The sequence below is a fragment of the Entelurus aequoreus genome, linkage group LG07 (assembly GCF_033978785.1).
Source record: "Entelurus aequoreus isolate RoL-2023_Sb linkage group LG07, RoL_Eaeq_v1.1, whole genome shotgun sequence".
NCBI classification, from domain to species: domain Eukaryota; kingdom Metazoa; phylum Chordata; class Actinopteri; order Syngnathiformes; family Syngnathidae; genus Entelurus; species Entelurus aequoreus.
This window is the reverse complement of record NC_084737.1, coordinates 58099758-58107828: the sequence shown is the minus strand read 5'-3', so window position 1 is coordinate 58107828 and position 8071 is coordinate 58099758.

The window sequence follows — 8071 nt, the reverse complement described above, 5'->3', positions numbered from 1 at the left end:
CTTAGCTGCTTACGTGCAGTGATTTCACCAGATTTTCTGAACCCTTTGATGATATTACGGACCGTAGATGGTGAAATCCCTAAATTCCTTGCAATAGCTGGTTGAGAAAGGTTTTTCTTAAACTGTTCAACAATTTGCTCACGCATTTGTTGACAAAGTGGTGACCCTCGCCCCATCCTTGTTTGTGAATGACTGAACATTTCATGGAATCTACTTTTATACCCAATCATGGCACCCACCTGCTCCCAATTTGCCTGTTCACCTGTGGGATGTTCCAAATAAGTGTTTGATGAGCATTCCTCAACTTTATCAGTATTTATTGCCACCTTTCCCAACTTCTTTGTCACATGTTGCTGGCATCAAATTCTAAAGTTAATGATTATTTGCAAAAAAAAAAAGTTTATCAGTTTGAACATCAAATATGTTGTCTTTGTAGTATATTCAACTGAATATGGGTTGAAAATGATTTGCAAATCATTGTATTCCGTTTATATTTACATCTAACACAATTTCCCAACTCATATGGAAACGGGGTTTGTAATTAATCAAATGTAAATAATCAAATGTATATACTTGTTCTTATGCTTTCTGAGCTCACTATGTTCACTGCTCGCTGTACATATCCTACGAAGTAAGACCTACACTGTTTCAATGCCCATTTCTCTGATGATATAATTGTTGATGACTGAAGTGCTGATATCAACCAAACCTTAACCCCCCGCCCCAACCCCCTCCACATCCCACCCCACGGATTGTAAATAATGTAAATAATTCAATGTATATACTCTGATGATTAACTTGTGTGATGACTGTATTATGCTGATAGTATATATTTATACCATGAATTGATTAACGTGGACCCCGACTTAAACAAATTGAAAAACTTATTCGGGTGTTACCATTTAGTGGTCAATTTTACAGAATATGTACTGTACTGAGCAATCTATCAATAAAAGTCTCAATCAATCAATAAATCAATCAAACTCTATTATATTTACTCCAATGTACAGTATATACATATACATATACATATACAGTACATGCCCTACACTTTCTAATTGATTACAATATAATAACACAGCCCTGTGTTATGTTTCCTTATTAATTTCAATGAATTATTTAGATAAGTATGTCCTAATCTCATCCTAGTAATAATGTATTCTTTCTTCCTATTTATATTCCCTCCTCTCATTCCACCTTTTGTAAAACTCCCTACATTTTGTTTCCTTATTCCAATTATCCTGCCATTCTTTATTGTGTTTTATCTTAACTATATTCTTCACTTATTCTTTACTGTGGTTAATCTCCATGTGTATTCTGTTTTAGTTGTATCTTGCTTTGTGTACTTATCTGCTAATTTGTTCCTCATAACTCCTACATGAGGTAACCAGATAACTTTAACCACACTTCCCACTTTATTTACCCTGTAGATCGCCTGAACTATTTCATGTAGTAAATATTGTCCTGTGTCTGAAGCTATGTTTTTTATGCTGATTAATGGACTGCTGAAGTCTGAGCACACGACTGCTTTTCTTGCTTTATTTTCCTTTGCCCAATTAACTGCCATAAAAATTCATATACAGTACAGGCCAAAAGTTTGGACACACCTTCTCATTCAATGCATTTTCTTTATTTTCATGACTATTTACATTGTAGATTGTCACTGAAAGCATCACAACTATGAATTAACACATGTGGAGTTATGTACTTAACAAAAAAAAAGTGAAATAGCTGAACACATGTTTTATATTCTAGTTTCTTCAAAATAGCCACCCTTTGTTCTGATTACTTTTTCGCACACTCTTGGTATTCTCTCGATGAGCTTCAAGAGAGAGTCATCCGGAAATGGTTTTCACTTCAAAGATGTGCTTGAAGCCCATCGAGAGAATGCCAAGAGTGTGCAAAGTAGTAATCAGAGCAAAGGGTGGCTATTTTGAAGAAACTAGAATATAAAACATGTTTTCAGTCGTTTGAGATGCATCTGTATATATTATGACTGCTTTCCTCAATCTGTTGTTGTATCTAGTCATTATTTAAACTTATATTACCTAATAATTGCATATCTACATCTTGGATATCGTACATCCACGGTGGTATTGCAGGGATTGGAACTGTAGGGCTAACTTTAATATTGTCACTTTGATTTTTTTTTTACATACAGTACAGGCCAAAAGTTTGGACACCTTCTCATTCACAACACAACTGATGGTCCCAACCCCACTGATAAAGCAAGAAATTCCACTAATCAACCTTGATAAGGCACACCTGTGTAGTGAAAACCATTTCAGGTGACTACCTCTTGAAGCTCATCGAGAGAATGCCAAGAGTGTGCAAAGCAGTAATCAGAGCAAAGAGTGGTTATTTTGAAGAAACTAGAATATAAAACATGTTTTCAGTTATTTAACCTTTTTTTGTTAAGTACATAACTCCACATGTGTTCATTCATATTTTTGATGCCTTCAGTGACAATCTATGTAAATACTCATGAAAATAGAGAAAACGCATTGAATGAGGAGATGTGTTCAAACTTTTGGCCTGTACTATATGTCTCCTATTATCCATCTGAAACTCTCAATCTTTTTTTTGGCAATTTAGTATTTGGTGAGTTGGATTTCCTTGCTTGGACCCTTTTAAATTTGCCTAATAAACTACTGACAGTTGAGTTCTTCTTATGTCTAACGGTTTTCCATTCATTTCTACCTGTAGCGCTGCCACTGGGGTTGATTTAGTAGCCAAACAACTTTACCTTAATGCCTGGGATTGGATCCTATCTATTTACCCCAAACAATTTTGCGAAGCAGATTGATAAATTATCAGAATCAGAATCAGAATCAGAAATACTTTAATAATCCCAGAGGGGAAATTGAGATTTTCAGCACAATACCATTCAAGAGCAGACAAACATTACAGGGAGACAGAACAGGATCGCTGACGGGTCTGCCAACAAAACAAACACACAAAAAACCTCATAGCCATAGCACACATTAGCATGTGTGTAAGAGGGAAACATCAAAGAACACAAATGACATTAAAGACATGAAAGAGCAGAGCTGATGCAACCAGCCATTTCTACATACAGCTAAAATAAAATAAAAAATACAAAAAAAAGCATCCATAATGAACTACAGATATATAATTAAACTGATATAGCTTTTTGTGCCAGTTTTTCAATTCATGACATTTCCCAAATGAAAAATCTTAAACCCCAAGCTGTTCCCCATTCTTGTACTTTATTTACAGCTTTTTGAATCTTCTTTTCTATATGATGGAAATGACACATATTGTTACAGAATCCAGAAATCGTCACAGTTTGTGTTAGTATTGTTTGTAATGCAGTTTTTAATTTAATAAACTAATGGCACTGTTGGAAAAAAAACACTGTCACTGGCAGAACAATGCTCCAACCTGGCTGTAGATAGGTATGCCAGATAATACTCAGGTGTAGTGCAGGATAAATATTTTTCTGTTTGCTAATAACCATGGAAAAGCGGTGGAAAATGAATGGATGGATGGATGAAAGGGCCAAATGATTGTACAATATGGCATTTCTGCTCTTATTGAATTGAATTTAAGTATTTATTTCAAACCTTTTTTTTTTAAATATTTTGGCAGAGACATTTATGCAAGGCTTGAAAAGGGGTTGGATGAAGCAGATGCTTATAATATCCCAACCCCTCTCACTCACTCCACATTTAACATAAACCATATAACACAAGAACAATACCATACAAACAAAAACAAGAAAAACTCCTGTACACTAACAATATAATAGTACCACTGTTAGTATAAGACAAGACAAGATGAGACAAAACACACACACACACACACACACACACACACACACACACACACAAACTCACCGACACAGGCCCAAACACTCTCTGACCATACACCTATCTCCCATCGCTCTGTGCTGAGGGCATCACTTTCTTTCCTCTTCGTACTTCTTCAGTACTTCTTTTTTAAACAGTGTTTTGAATTGAATCATGTTGGAACACGTTTTTAATTAGTCCCCTAAGCTGTTCCACAGAGTGACTCCACGCACTGAAATGCACATTGATTTTAAAGTTGTTCTAAATTTAGGCATGTTGACGTATTGTCTCTTGTGCTCTCAATGACTGATTGGCCACTTGCTGGTCACGTGACATGCCCTGATTGTATATGTGCTGCACAGGTGCTAATAAATTTTTGTTCTTCCCTTTTCACATTACCTGCCGCCTGCTGCGTAGTTGTTTGCTCCTCATTCAGTGTTAGTTTAGGTTCTTGGGTACCGTTCGTTTAACTCTGTTAACAGGTTATGGGCCCAGGTCGAGTTTACCCAAGAGGATATTTATTTTACCGGTGAGCCACCGAGATAAAACGGCGTGTCTTAGTTTTAGTAGTAGGCTACTACTACTAGCACCATGGCTTGTAGAGATGGAGGTACTGGTGGTGGTCGATGGTATCGACTCGTCTTTGACGGAGACGAAAAGAACTATGAATTATGGGAGACCAAATTTTTAGGCCACCTTCGCCTACAGAAACTAAGAGACACAATCTTGACACCGCCAGCAGAAGGAGCAACGGCTGCTGTCCGCGCTGCAGATGCAGAAAAGAATGGTGAAGCCTACGCGGAGCTCATACAATTCCTCGACGATAAGAGTCTGTCCCTTGTAATGAGGGAGGCAGCAGACAATGGGCGCGAGGCGTTGAAAATCCTGAGGGGATACTACGCAGGTAAAGGGAAGCCACGTGTAATCAGTTTGTATACTGAACTTACTTCACTGCAAAAGTTGAGCAGTGAAAGTGTGACTGAATATATGATACGTGCAGAGACTGCAATTACTGCATTGAGAAACGCGGAAGAGGTTTTGAGTGATGGGCTTTTAATAGCTATGGTTTTGAAGGGATTACCAGAATCATACAAACCGTTCTCAATCCACGTTACGCAGAGTGAGAGGACACTCTCGTTTGCAGAATTCAAGACAAAACTCCGCAGCTATGAGGATACAGAGAAACTACGCGGCACGACTGCATCAGAGGACAACGTCATGAAGGCCCGAGTTCAGCCGAGGGGCAAACCTGCTACGGCCAGTGCTAGTGGGACTCGCTGGACGGGGAGTGTGGACAATATTGTTTGCTTCAGGTGTGGCCAACGAGGTCACAAATCCACCTCATGTGAACAAACACAGTGGTGCAGCCACTGTAGGAGCAACACACACCGTGACGCAACCTGCAGACGGAGACAGAGGCGAGACAACGCCCGAGGGGTCTCCGAGGCAGTGGAGGACAATGACTACGCGTTCGTTGCCGGAGACATCCGACGCGGAGACATCCAGCGAGGACGCGGAGACATCCGACGCAGAGACATCCAAAGTGGACGCGGAGACATCCGACGCAGAGACATCCAAAGTGGACGCAGAGACATCCGACGCGGAGACATCCAAAGTGGACGCAGAGACATCCGACGCGGATCTGGTGTCAGAGGAAAAGGTCTGATGGTGGACACAGGAGCCACTTCTCACATCATCACCGACGTGTCAAGGTTCAAATCCTTTGACGACGGGTTCCAGGCAGAAACTCACTGTGTGGAGCTGGCCGATGGAACCAGGAGCAAAGGGGTCGCCGAGCGCAGAGGAGATGCAGAGGTGTATTTGGTGGACAGCGCAGGACGCCACCGACGCACAGTGCTGAAAGATGCACTATTTGTGCCTTCATACCCGCAGGACATCTTTTCTGTGAAAGCAGCTACTGCCAGCGGAGCAACCGTCATCTTCAAGGAGGGTGAAGACGTCCTACAACACAGAAACGGTACACAATTCTATATCCATGAACACAATAGATTGTACTATTTACACACAGTGGAGAAAAATGAATGTGATGACCAGTGTATGGGATGTAATGATTTACAGACATGGCATGAGATCCTAGGTCACTGTAATTATGCAGATGTAGAACAATTACAAAATGTTGTTTCTGGTATGACTATTAAAGGTAAAGTAGACAAGTCAACATTACAATGTGATGTCTGTACACAAGGCAAGTTTGTCCAAACTAGAAACAGGAAGCCTGATATGAGGGCCAAAGCTCCTCTAGATTTGGTACACACTGATTTAGCAGGACCAATAGCCACAGAGTCTAAGGATGGGCATAAATATGCATTATGTTTTACGGATGATTATTCCAGTGCAATGTTTACTTATTTTCTTAAAAATAAGAGTGACACAGTCCAAGCAACTGAAAAGTTCTTAGCAGACGTAGCCCCTTATGGGAAGGTCAGATGTATTAGGTCTGATATGGGTACGGAATTCACTGGTAAGAATTACCAAACACTGCTTCGTACTAATAGAATCCGACATGAGACGTCGGCACCGTACTCGCCGCATCAAAACGGTACTGCTGAACGCAGTTGGCGAACCTTATTTGACATGGCTAGGTGTATGCTCATAGAGAGCGAGTTACCTAAGTGTTTGTGGACATATGCAGTGCAGACAGCTGCTGTCATTAGAAATAGGTGTTTTAACAGACGCACTAAAAAGACTCCTTACCAACTGTTGACTGGAAAAAGACCAAATGTATCTAGAATGCAAAAGTTTGGGTCAACATGTTATGCATATAAACAGGACAAGACAAAGCTAGAGTCAAGGTGTGAAGAGGGTATTTTTGTAGGATATGACAAAAATAGCCCGGCCTACATAGTCTATTATCCTGGCACTCATAGAGTGAAAAAGCACAGACTTGTGAAATTTTCATGCAGGAAGATTACTGAGCAGCAGACTCAGACTGACACAACGCCTGTTTATGACGATGATGATGACTTTGGGGTGAAAAAGGAGACTAGGCATAGACATGCGAGTCCAGACCATGCACAGAGGAGTCCAGGTCGAGCTCAGAGAAGTCCCCATGTTCAGAGTCCAGTGACAAAACCTGAGGGCAGTCCAGCACAGGACACTACACGTTATCCTACCAGAGATAGGAGACCACCAGAATATTTAAAAGATTATACATGTGAAGTGGATAGTGATGACCAGACACATTTTAGCATGGACTATTGTTATAGAGTCATGTGTGATGTACCCCTGACCTTCAGGGAAGCTGTAAACTCAACTAATTCAGAAAAGTGGGTTAATGCAATGAATGACGAAATGCAGTCACTCAGAGAGAATAACACATTTACCCTGACCAACTTACCTGTGGGTAAAGACGTAGTGGGGGGTAGATGGGTCTATGCAATTAAGAATAACATTGATGGTTCTGACAAATATAAAGCAAGATACGTAGCTAAGGGATATAGTCAGAAAATGGGCGTTGACTATGACGAGACGTTCTCTCCTACAGCTAACTTGACCAGTGTCCGTGTTATCATGCAAAAAGCAGCTCAGGAGAACCTGATTTTACATCAGATGGACGTTAAAACAGCGTATCTGCATGCTCCAATAGATTGCGAAATCTATATTGAACAACCTGAGGGTTATAAAGAGCACTCTAGTACCAAACAGGTGTATCGGTTAGAGAAGTCACTATATGGTTTGAAACAGTCAGGCAGGAACTGGAACAAGTTATTACATGACTATTTATCTGACAACAACTTTGTACAAAACCTGACAGACCATTGTGTTTACATCAGAGAAACTGACAATGAAAAAGTGATTCTGATAATATGGGTTGATGACTTGACCATTGCTGCCAGTGATGAAAATGCAGTGATGAATGTAAAAGAAATGCTTAAAGCAAGATTCCACATGAGAGATTTAGGTCATCTGAAACATTTTCTGGGTATTGATTTTAGCCAGAGTGATGCATGTGTGAAAATGTCACAGAAAAAATATTCAGTAAAATTGCTTGAAAAGTTTGACATGGTGAATTGCAAACCTAGAGCGACACCTTGTGAACCAAAGCTAAATTACAGCCATTCTGAGCTCTTGTCAGATGTAAAATTGTACAGAGAAGTAGTAGGAAGTTTGATCTACCTGAGTACATGTACAAGACCAGATTTAAGCTTTGTAGTAAGCAAATTGTCACAATACTTTTGTAATCCAACAGAGGAACAGTGGGTTACTGTGAAACATGTGCTGAGATATCTAAAAGGTAC